This window comes from Ruditapes philippinarum, unplaced genomic scaffold (assembly GCF_026571515.1).
Source record: "Ruditapes philippinarum isolate M1 unplaced genomic scaffold, ASM2657151v2 ctg11138_1_1_1_1, whole genome shotgun sequence".
Classification (NCBI taxonomy): domain Eukaryota; kingdom Metazoa; phylum Mollusca; class Bivalvia; order Venerida; family Veneridae; genus Ruditapes; species Ruditapes philippinarum.
Window position 1 is genome coordinate 17131 of NW_026864897.1, and position 12841 is coordinate 29971.

The window sequence follows — 12841 nt, forward strand, 5'->3', positions numbered from 1 at the left end:
GGAAATATTATTTAGCATCAGGTCATACATAAGAGCATTCAAGCAGACAATGACAACAAATTTAAGATCTAGGTAGGTGCTGACTTTAATATCAGTGGTCTAAATAGTGAGGTCAAATTAAGAATAAAACAATGAATTAGGACCGAATCTGGTGGTCTTAAAAGTGGATAAGCGGGGTGGTCTTAATTCTGGATCATGTAACCATTGATAAAAAGAACAGAAAATTCCATTCTTTTAAAAAATGGTCTTAATAGCGGGATGGTCTTAATTCCGGGGTGGTCTTAAGGAGGGATTCTACCGTATATTATAGCTACTGGGAGACAAGTGTGTATCGTCGTACCTAAAGAACATTGGGGCTAGAGTTTATATACCAAAAATATGGTTCCAACAACAGACAGTGATAAAACAAACCAATATATTAACACTGATAATGAGATTAATAATTTTTTAAGTGGGCCGAGTTGACTATGGAGTTGATCCGTGCCGAGTTGGAATACAGTAGGGCCGAGCTGACTCGGAGCCGAGTATGTTAGGGCCGAGCCGACACTTATTCAAATCAAATACATATAATTAGACAATATATCAGTAAACTTAAGTGTGCCATACCCCTAGATCTACAAATGTCGGCTGGCTGGTCGGCTAAAACATTTCATTTTAGGTAGTGACCCCGCCATTTATTACATAGGTGACTATAGAGCTGTTTTATACGTTTTCTTGCTCGGTCAGCGTGATATAACGCCATGATCGCCATGGTAAATTATGTGACCAAATTAGTTTTGTATATGGAAACATACTTCTGATAATATCTATGATTATTTTGAGATCCGCAATAATAGCCGCAGATGTTTTAAGGCCTATATCCTTGCCTCCACAATGAATACGAATACAGGTTTGGGTTCATTCTGCTTAAAGGAAGTTAAGTAGGCTATACTTTGTTCGAGATCCTCGATTTTCATACCACCCATATGTTCCCAGCAATAGTGTTCCTAACACCGTCTGGTGTTGAACACAGTCTCTGATATGCACCGCTTAAAATGAAGGAACCAGTATAAAGAAGGAACCAATTATCAATACCTTAAAGAGACTTGGAAATTTGGAAAAACCTAGATTAAGATTTTAACAAAAATTTTAAAATATGATCAGCAGCTACCTTTCTCATAGAGTTCCAGAACGAAAAGGAAGCAGCGGGCTCGCGCAGCTCCTTATATATAGTGTTCTAAATATAGCTCTCAGACTGAGCATGCGTATTGATACGCAGTACAACTGATCGATAGATTAAGACATGTGTCATTCATGTAAAATAAAAGAGTTTAATCTTGAATGATTAAACTTTGATACTATTCTGGAACATTACATATTATATTTGATAAAAATTATGTATCAATGTAATCATTTTCACGCGTTTTTAATCCACCGGGTTTCTACCGGGGCTCTGCCTTGATCGTCCTGGGCTCTGCCTGGATCTACCAGGGCTCTGCTTCGATCACCCGGGGCTCTTCGGCGTCATCCGGGAACGACCGGGGAAGCACTGGCATGAACCGTAGCTTCACCTGGGCTCTGCCTTGATGATCCGGACCGCATCCTGTGTGGTAAGTTGGGAATTACCGTAGTGCTGCCGGAGTTAGTGTGACTGCAACAATAATTTCACCCCGGATCATACCGGTAACTTACTGTGATGGTCCTGGGCTCTGCCGGGAGTGAGTGAGACCGCAGCTTAGAAAATTAATCAATTTCGAGTCCGCTTCCTGGAACCAAACAGTGTCATATGAAGAATCATGGTCATGACCCGATTAGGGCTCGAACCTGGGTTGAGAGGCAGACACTTTAACCACTAGGCAATCGTTCCCCTTAAACTTGACTATATAGAGTTATAGTTTTTGGTAAGTGTACTTCTCTTATCTGCCACCTATTCTCATTTCAATCGGTTTTTATTGTTCTGGAGATAGACTGTGTGAAAAAAAAAGACGGACATGCCATCATTTTGGATTTATGAGTTCTTTCTTTGATCTCTTTATATCATTTTACCACTTAGACCGGCAATTTGGCTGATTACCTTATATTTTAAAAAAAAAACTAAGATTACTGACGGAATAAAGCTGATAAACGGACTGGAGACGTCCGTCCATTACTTAAAAACCACCGACATAAACCGTCTGTTTAAGTGAGGCTTGTCAATTGCCACGGTTTTTTTTTGAAATTTCCAAAAAACAATACCAAAAAAAGCCTAAATGTTGAAAAAGGCAACCGTCGGACAGACCGACAAAAACTAATTAAAAAACCCCCGCGAAATCGATGTTTCCCTTTTATTACTAGTAATACACAGTTAAAAAAGATACATAAAAAAGGTAACATTTTAAAAATCCCAGCCCGTTTAAATCGCACAAAGGGGGCTGGGTTTTTATCATTTTGGATAAATTTTTTTTAGTCTAATACCCGTGTTTTTCAAGTCAATTGGTTTTATGCGTATTTCATATTTTTAAATTGGTTTTCCCATTTTTATCGGACGGATTAAAAAAAAATTTTTTTTGGTTTTTTGGGAGGATTATTTTATATATTTTACTTTTTAACTGTTGTTTAATATTTTTAAAAAGGTTATGGGTGTGATTATATACAGTTTTTCCCAGTATATGTAAATAATTTTTTTTAAAAAAAGTCAAAAATTTTATTTTTTAATTATTTTTCTTTCATGCCTAAGGATTTGAATGAGTGTAAATTCAATCGGGAATTTTTTGCCAATTGAATAAAAATTTTAATTTTGATAATATTATTTTTCAACGGTTTTAATAAATTTAAATAAAAAGAAATTTTTACGAATTTTTAAAATCCCATTTATCAAAATAAACCCAAAAAAAAAGACAGTTAAGAAAAATTTAGAAAACATTTTCATTGACCGCCAAAAAGTAAAACCCCTAACATTTAGCGCGTCCCTTTTCACCAATTTTTGTATTACGAAAAAGACGTAAACCCTCAAAATATAAAGCCCCGCCGGCAATTTCCATATTTTTCAAGGTCGCAAAATTCGGTCGGGTGTGTGATTTAAACCCCCTTTTTTTGTTTCTTTGAAGGGGATTTCCGATTAAACTTTTATGCAAAAAAACAACCTAAAATTGTCCCTTAAAATCGCATTTTATGTATAAAAACTTTTTTTTTTACAATGCGTACATTCTTCCAATATTTGACGATTATTGTCTTTTTGGGTAAAGATAACCAAATCTTCATAAAAATACACATGTTACAAAATCGTACTATTAAAAATACTTTTAAAAGACTGACCTGGTAAACTAACAGACCGATGTAATTATAATGTATCATATACAATGTACTTCTATTCAATACAAAAAAAACATACAGATCCGACAAACATGACCAAGATTTTAAGTTAATCTACAAAAAAAATCTATCATCTCCGCTGAACTTTAAGACGATTTTGCGTTACCAAAAAAAAAAAATAAAATAAAATAAAGATAGATTTTTGTACAACAGTATGAAAATGTAAAAAATATTATGTATAGTATAAAATCATATAGTACTTTACTACAACCCTTCACATACAAATATGAACGCTTTCTAATGGATAATTCTTCAGATCTGAAATCATCTATATATAAATCAAGGGTGTATGTCGCTCAAATAACCCATTGCTTCATGAGCATTTTGTGAAAAATGGCTGTTTTCATTGAAAAGTATTCCGTTACAAGTTCAAATTGCTATAATACTATAAAAACTGCTTCAACACTAATCAAACTTGGCACAAATGATGACTGGACCATTGCCCTTGCAACAACATGCTCAGACTAAAATTTTCTGTTACCATGGCAACGAGGGGACATCTCAAAATTGCCAAAAATCACTATTTTGCGTTGATTTTTTCCATCAAAATTGATTTCAAAGTGCTGCAACTTCTCAATGGATTGAGATAGAGTCAAATGCTTTTCAGCGTTGGTTACACGTTACCTTATGATCAATCTGGGGTCATTTACAGCCTCTCACAAGTCCAAAATTTTCTTGGCGATGAGGGGACTCCGCCCCCCTTCAAACCCCCCCAAACAGAAGGGGGCACATCCCCCTTCTGGCAACCCCCTGATGTATCTTTTGGTTGGGGGGCCGCGCCGAAAAAAGAGGTCACTTTTTTTAACAACATTTCTCAAACAAAAACAAGTGTTTGGGCCTAAATAAGGCATTTTTTCATCATTTGAGACAACAAAAAGGGGGGGGGGGGTGAAAAAGGCGTTAAAAGGCGTGTATATGAAGTAATGGGTTAACAGAAAATGATGAAAATACTTGAAATTACCCTAAATCGCGTTTTTTCATGTTTAAACATGGCCTGTCATATAAATTTGAAAAAATTGTTGTTTTGTAGATTTTTTTTATTTTTTCAATTAACCCATTGCTTCATGAGCATTTTGTGAAAAATGGCTGTTTTCATTGAAAAGTCTCCCGTTACAAGTTCAAATTGCTATAATACTATAAAACTGCTTCAACACTAATCAAACTTGGCACAAATGATGACTGGACCATTGCCCTTGCAACAACATGCTCAGGCTAAAATTTTCTGTTACCATGGCAACGAGGGGACATCTCAAAATTGCCAAAAATCACTATTTTGCGTTGATTTTTTCCATCAAAAATTGATTTCAAAGTGCTGCAACTTCTCAATGGATTGAGATAGAGTCAAATGCTTTTCAGCGTTGGTTACACGTTACCTTATGATCAATCTGGGGTCATTTACAGCCTCTCACAAGTCCAAAATTTTCTTGGCGATGAGGGGGACTCCGCCCCCCTTCAAACCCCCCAAAACAGAAGGGGGCACATCCCCCTTCTGGCAACCCCCTGATGTATCTTTTGGTTGGGGGGCCGCGCCGAAAAAGAGGTCACTTTTTTTAACAACATTTCTCAAACAAAAACAAGTGTTTGGGGCCTAAATAAGGCATTTTTTCATCATTTGAGACAACAAAAAGGGGGGGGGTGAAAAAGGCGTTAAAAGGCGTGTATATGAAGTAATGGGTTAACAGAAAATGATGAAAATACTTGAAATTACCCTAAATCGCGTTTTTTTCATGTTTAAACATGGCCTGTCATATAAATTTGAAGAAAAATTGTTGTTTTGTAGATTTTTTTATTTTTTTTCATTAACCCATTGCTTCATGAGCATTTTGTGAAAAATGGCTGTTTTCATTGAAAAGTCTCCCGTTACAAGTTCAAATTGCTATAATACTATAAAAACTGCTTCAACACTAATCAAACTTGGCACAAATGATGACTGGACCATTGCCCTTGCAACAACATGCTCAGGACTAAAATTTTCTGTTACCATGGCAACGAGGGGACATCTCAAAATTGCCAAAAATCACTATTTTGCGTTGATTTTTTCCATCAAAATTGATTTCAAAGTGCTGCAACTTCTCAATGGATTGAGATAGAGTCAAATGCTTTTCAGCGTTGGTAACACGTTACCTTATGATCAATCTGGGGTCATTACAGCCTCTCACAAGTCCAAAATTTTCTTCGCGATGAGGGGGACTCCGCCCCCCTTCAAACCCCCCAAACAGAAGGGGGCACACCCCCCTTCTGGCAACCCCCTGATGTATCTTTTGGTTGGGGGGCCGCGCCGAAAAAGATGTCACTTTTTTTAACAACATTTCTCAAACAAAAACAAGTGTTTGGGGCCTAAATAAGGCATTTTTTCATCATTTGAGACAACAAAAAGGGGGGGGTGAAAAAGGCGTTAAAAGGCGTGTATATGAAGTAATGGGATAATAAAACTTGTTTTCATCGATCTTGTATTTTGCTACATCTTTTTTGTATTTTAACCGGCTTACCAGCTGTGGATCAATAGATTTAATTTGTTATCACAATTCAGTGATTTGATCATTTAATGATAGTATATTTTATAACATCTGTCTCACATGATGGCTTTCATTTCCATATTATGATACGGTGGTAGAATACAATATGGTTTTGTTAAGCCATAAATGACTTAAATATCGCTTGACTTCCCAAATCTACTAAGCTTACTACCAACTGCCCTAAGCATTTTTACTAACATACTGTAAACATATTAAACACTATTTAGGTATATATATTTATTTGTATTTCAGGCATAGCACATGTATCTTTCGCCTACGTGAGTATGATTTTTGTTTTTAATTAGATTTCAAGCAATATTTTGACTTACATAATTATATATAAGCTATGTGGGGAAAAGCTAGCCTTATTCTAGCTGTTATGGCGTTTTTTCTTACGAAACCCTCACATTTCTTACTATTTAGTAGAATTCAATTAATTAATATTTCTACATGTGTGTTTTCTATATTGTATTAATTAATTTGCATAATATTGATGTATGTACTTTTCTTTGCACATGTTTAAGTATTGTTGGTTAAAACAATAAATAGAGGCCATACCTTATAGTATGGTATGGCCATTAAACACAATTTGATAGTTTTGTTATTCCTCGCGCGGCTGTTCATAAAAATAACTATAACTGTGAGCAACATATGCGAAACACAATTCAGTTAATTGGTAAATGAGTTTGTAGAAACTATAACTGGACATCAACTATATAAAGCTTTAAAAAAAATGAAATAAAAAGCCTTTCTAGGACATAATGGGCCTTTGAAAAGGGGGAGTGCATAGTATTACACTGTAAATTTAATACTTTTAAACTTTTTTTAGTTTTACTCGTAGAGGCCCCAGTATGTCTAAAAAATTTTAAATTTTAATTGATATCTGAAAATAAACTTTTATGCAAAAGGCCTCGTTTTTTTGTCCACTGCCGGGGCCCGTCGTCGTTTTTTTTGTCTCTTCCGGCAATCACTTTTTCAAACAAAAAGGGAAAAAGGGGAGTTGGAATGGGAAAATTATTTAAAAAAAAATCACCTTCCCAGACCACCCAACTCTCTTGTTTCCTCGATTCCCTTCGGGCCCCTCGGGGGACCGTTCCGGTGCTCTTCATTTTTAAACTAAAAGGTTTCTACATTTGTATCACCTGTTATAAAAACGATTACGCATTGTTCAGCAGATACATAATTTTGTTGATCATTTCAGAATTGTATTCAAAGGTCTTGTGCTGCTGGATCATGCACAACAGCAAGTGAGTGTCCAGCTAATAGCACGAATGGATGTGAGGTATATTATTTTTATACATGTACATCATAAATATACAAATAAGTGTTTTGGCTTGCTGAGGGAATATACGGGAAGATTTAGCCCCTTGCTGAGGGGATATACGTGAAGATTTAGCCCCTTGCTGAGGGAATATACGTGAAGATTTAGCCCCTTGCTGAGGGAATATACGGGAAGATTTAGCCCCTTGCTGAGGGAATATACGGGAAGATTTAGCCCCAAATGAGAAATATGACAAGAGGCGCTGGCGAATATTGTATATATCTCAGGTTCTACTTTATGTATTTTCAGCAACCAATATAACGAATCTTTATAAAACTGCACGTTTGTAACGTCGCTTTTCATTGGAAAATGAGTGTAGGACAGAAGCCCCCTCCCCCCGGAAAAAAGCCCCCAACCCATTAAAAAATGACAAGGTGGACTAAAGCCTCTCCATTAAATTTACACATAGGACAAAAGTTCCCCCCTCATCAAAAATGCAGGCAGGACAAAAGCCCCCCCCCTCCGTCCATTAACAAAAGCCCCCCCCCCCCTAAGGTTTATAGACCTGACTTGACTGATTACTATCTTTTTCACACGCCTTAAGTAGCTGTATTCGGGAACTTGGGTTATACTGCAAATAAATCTAAACAAAGTATGCGCCTTTAACTTTTATTTCCTTGATAAGTGTTGGTAAGCGATTCTCTGAAAATATTCATTGACATTTGTACTGTACAATATATAATAAACATAAACACATTCATATATTCAATGAATTATATACAAATTACACAATAAATTAAATTAGAACTTTTGTACCTTTAAATTTGAATCTTAATGTAAATTATCTTTTAAAACAATAATTATTTCTTTTATTTGTTAAATTAAACATACCGATTTTGACTTGTCTCAATATATCAAGTTTCGGATTTAAAAACAATTGTTTGATTGACTGTCCTACCTGTTTTTTGATGGGGGCTTTTGTCCTACGTGTAAATAATTTCATGGGGGGAAGGGCTTTTGTTCACCTTGTCATTTTTAGGTGGGTGGAGGCTTTCGTCCAGTGGGGGGCGGGGGCTTTTGTTCGTATCCCGTTCAAAATCTGCATAACTAAAAATATAATAATTTTGCTTTTTTATTTACTTGATGAAACAGACTTTGAAGAAATAAACATTGAAAAAGTCTTCCCTCCTGTGCAATACAATTAGACGTTAGTTCAAGTAATTCTTTTTTTTTTGTAAAAGACAGTACATATACACCAGTTGCATAAGTACATAAGAAAATAATGCACATATATAATCTCATTAAAAGTTTCATTTAAATAAAAATGCACAAAAGTCATATTTGACACTTCTACTGACACCAATATACTGTTTTCATTTTCATAGACGTGATTTTCAAAAAGTCGTGACCTATCATGTAAAATGTTAGCGCCTCTAATTTCATTTTTTTTTTTAAAGTTTCATTTCTGAAAAAAAATGTTTGAAAAAAAAATGTTTGAAAAAAATGGATTTAAATTATGAAATGGTTTTCTAGTATGTAAAACGCACAAAAAATGCACCAAGCAAGAAACTTGGTGCATTTTCGTAAATATTACAGAAACACGCAAATAACAAGCATTAAGTCGTCCGTTGTTACACTTTTGAAATAAGCAATAAAAACAGCGTTTTATCGTCAGCTTATAATATACATATTGGTTTACAAAGTAAACCTACGCATGCAAATATGTTGTAATTAAACACGAATAACCACCGATTTAAAAGCAACAAAAATATACATTCATGTACTCTTTTTAAAATATGAACATCGACAGAATAACATAATGACACGATCTCGTTACATATATACCCTAAATGGCGTAAATTCCAGTTACGCACGAATTTAAGATTCTGCAAAACGTCGCCCTAATTCCAGAGTGTCGTAACTCCAATTTTGAAAAAAATGAGTGTTTGGTATCAAAATGTTCGTATTTTTTTGCTCTATCTAATGGTAAGAACAACATCACTCTGGTTCATGCCTGTAACAATATATTGAATGGGTCAGAGTGCTGTAAGTCCAAAAATTGTGATAAAAATACAGTCCATAATATCGTAACTTCTGAACCAATAGTTTGTTGAGATTCTAGTCACGTGATGCTGTATTGACAAAATGGCAGATTTTTCAAGGTATCGGGAATGACATTTTACGTTTTATATTTCTTGATAACATGTAAGTGTTTTGCTTTAGATGTTATCTAATTATCTATAGCTTAATATTTTAATGAACTGTTTCAAACCTTAAAAATAAATAATAACTACTCTTTACACTTTAGCTTAATTCAAAGCACCATGCTGTGTTATGAAATTCGGATAGCATGGAAATCGGATAAAATGATACAAACTTTCAATATTCACAAGTATCAGCTGTTCATAACTTGATATGTGAATGATTATATGATTGATTGATCAATGCTAACTTGTACATATTCAGATTAAATACGTACAATTAGGTTTTGCATTAGATTGTTTATACTTTTAACTTACAAACAAAACTTATCAAATGGGAAACATACTACTGCCATTGTTACATTTTGTCTTTAACTATATAAGACAAATTACCGTACTGGTGCTAAGTGATTCTAATAAAATTTACACATATAACTTAACAACTCATAACTGATGTTAAATTAGGTGGTGTTTACTTCATGATTATTTCATAACTCATAATTTCATTATTTTCATAATTTCAAAATAATGCACTTTCATATAACGATCACAAAAATATGAAAAGTTTTGCTGTCCAAGGCATTATGAAATCTAGACTGGTTAACAATACCCACTATCATATAGAAAGAAAGACAAAAACACTTTTAAAATGTTCAGTCCTACATCACTCGTTTTGTGTTCTTAAAACAGTACATCCAAACGTCAAAGGCTATATGGTGGGTTACAGTTGACAATATCCCTATAACAAAAGTTTAAAAGCTGAGAGGTGTCTCAGATGCGCCATTTAGCGTTGAATAAGAGACGTCATTTGCACAACAAATACTTATTAAACAAAATGCCACCTTCTCAGCTATTTTGCATAAATCAACAGGGTGTCAGTCTATACCTTTTCGTCAACATAATCATGTTCAATCTTATGCTGAAATTTACGATCACAAAAATATGAAAAGTTTTGCTGTCCAAGGCATTATGAAATCTAGACTGGTTAACAATACCCACTATCATATAGAAAGAAAGACAAAAACACTTTTAAAATGTTCAGTCCTACATCACTCGTTTGTGTTCTTAAAACAGTACATCCAAACGTCAAAGGCTATATGGTGGGTTACAGTTGACAATATCCCTATAAAAAAGTTTAAAAGCTGAGAGGTGTCTCAGATGCACCATTTAGCGTTGAATAAGAGACGTCATTTGCACAACAAATACTTATTAAACAAAATGCCACCTTCTCAGCTATTTTGCATAAATCAACAGGGTGTCAGTCTTATACCTTTTTTGTCAACATAATCATGTTCAATCTTATGCTGAAATTATTATGTAATTGGAACATGCAAAGCAAAATTAATCTAAGTTTCTAAGTTAAAAATAATTCTTGTACATCTACTTCCAACTTCCTCGTAAGGTAATACTACCTGTAATTATCAAGTGATTTGAACCATTGAACTGAAAATTATCCATTACGAAAACTATTTTTTAAAAAGAAAAAAATGTGTGGTAAAAAAATTTCATTCGATTGAAACGTAAAAAAGAATGATTTTGTGAAGAAATGTTACAAAGTCTTAAGACCATATAAAACATTAAGAACTCTTTAAATTGTCATATTTGTTTCATCAAACGTTTGTTGAGGTAAAATAGAATTAATATTTGTCTGAAACTCTTAGATATTGAGCATTGTTTTTATACGAATGAGTTATTGATGTTAACAGTTCAGATAAAAACATTAAATGCAAACGTATACTTAATTGTTATTGTATGTAAAGAAGTTGTATGCCACTTTATATATAAATACATGTAGTAATTGAAGCACAGTAGTTCATTGAAACACCGTATCCAGATCTGTAGCATCTTTGAACATTTGTGAGCTTTGAGTTGTGTCTCATATTTTTCATTTTTTTTAAAACAAAACATCAAGTAATGCTGTTCTAAGAAAAGTAAAATACATAGGTTTATTCTTTTTTATGTTACAGAGAAAGGAACTCATTGTTGATGTTGTTTTTCAAAGCTTAAGCAGTTACATCTTTCAAACATTTTTGTGTGTTTTGTAAGTCAAATTATGTTCAACATGCTGTTTGTCTGCAAGTTACAGGTATTCAGAATTGAATTTGGTTTGAATTAATGATATAATAAACGAAACCAAAAGTAAATCTGAATTCCAAATATTTTATATTGTACAGTCTTATTGTAAAAATAGCATATCATATGATAAAAAGTTTGCTATTTTACGTGGTAAATATCAATACAAGGACGATGTTTCTAAATTTTGTTTTCGTTTTGTTTACCTCAATGTGATACATTTACAAAATCAGTAACATCAAATTTTTTTTGTTCATTTGCAAGGCTCACTATTTCATGTAAATGGTGATAAGATAATGAAGCCCGAGATCTATTTCAACCTTAAATTGCCTGTTCGTGGCTATTCACACTTCGCCGCATTGTTTGGATTTCTATTATTGACTTTTAAGACTAAAATTACTGTTTTGATCCTGATCACATTCTGGACATGCTCTGTGGTGCCTTAATAAATGTGGATTCAGACTATTCGTTAAAGAATTCAATTTCTAGTTACCTCTAAATTTAATATAATTTCAGTATAAAACAGTTCAAAAGTCGTTTAAATGTAATGATATTTTAGGGTCACATTGCTGTAACTGAGTACAGCATTCTGGTTCTTGTATTTTTGTCAATAAAATTTATTTTTCAGTGATTTTTCATTTTTTTTATTTTGATTTTCAAAAAAACTATCTACAGGAACTTCTTCGTAATTAAAAGTGTAAAAGTTAAAATAATTCTGCATACTATGATATATTTTATATTAAAATTGGTTGAGTTAGTGTGAAGATATAGCCTGTTAAAACTTTGAAGTCGATTTTCTCAAAATGGTAAAATACGACTTACATCATTATGGAATTAGGGCGACGAAAAGTAACAGATTATTAAAAACTCGACAGTATGGACTTTCGAAGTATGGAAATAATACCAGTAAAAAAATGTTCATCATTGTTTTGGTATGTATTTGAGATGAGTTGTTTGTTATCTAGGTATCATCTGTTGCCGGTGTGGTGTCACAGTCCTGCTCTCAAACAAAATGCGTATCAAGCTGGTTGAATGTTTCCGGAAGTATAATCGCAAAAGATTGTTGTTTCACTGATAAATGTAACGTCGAATCGAGTAAGTTCAAAACCCCGTGTTATAGCTTTACTCTTCAATTTACAAATAATTATTATAAAAGTATCTTGATCTGGTTATTGTATACTGCTTGAGTACATTTTGCTAGATCAGAATCGAGATTGCCAAGAATAATCCGGTGTTATAAAAACATAAGACACTATAAGATTCATAAGTTTCAGATGAAGACCCTATTTAAATAATTGTTATACATGTATGTCGTACATTTGCTGCTAAGGACACGTTAAACTGTAAATTATCAACATAAAATAACAAGAATAAAGATCAACAAGGCAAAGGCAACGTTCACAGGACGCCGCCCCGGACACACCCAAGCAGGACACCCAGAAGGCACCAAACAAGCACCA

The 12841-nt window shown here is 33.8% G+C and overlaps 1 long non-coding RNA gene across 1 annotated transcript; it reads left to right on the plus strand.

Annotated features, from left to right (window-relative positions):
• The first annotated feature begins 6097 nt into the window (after positions 1 to 6097).
• On the plus strand, positions 6098 to 12757 carry LOC132727211 (uncharacterized). The gene is made up of 3 exons (XR_009625313.1): positions 6098 to 6124; positions 7048 to 7128; positions 12347 to 12757. It is a non-coding gene; the product is annotated as an uncharacterized LOC132727211 (long non-coding RNA).
• The last annotated feature ends 84 nt before the right edge of the window (positions 12758 to 12841 follow it).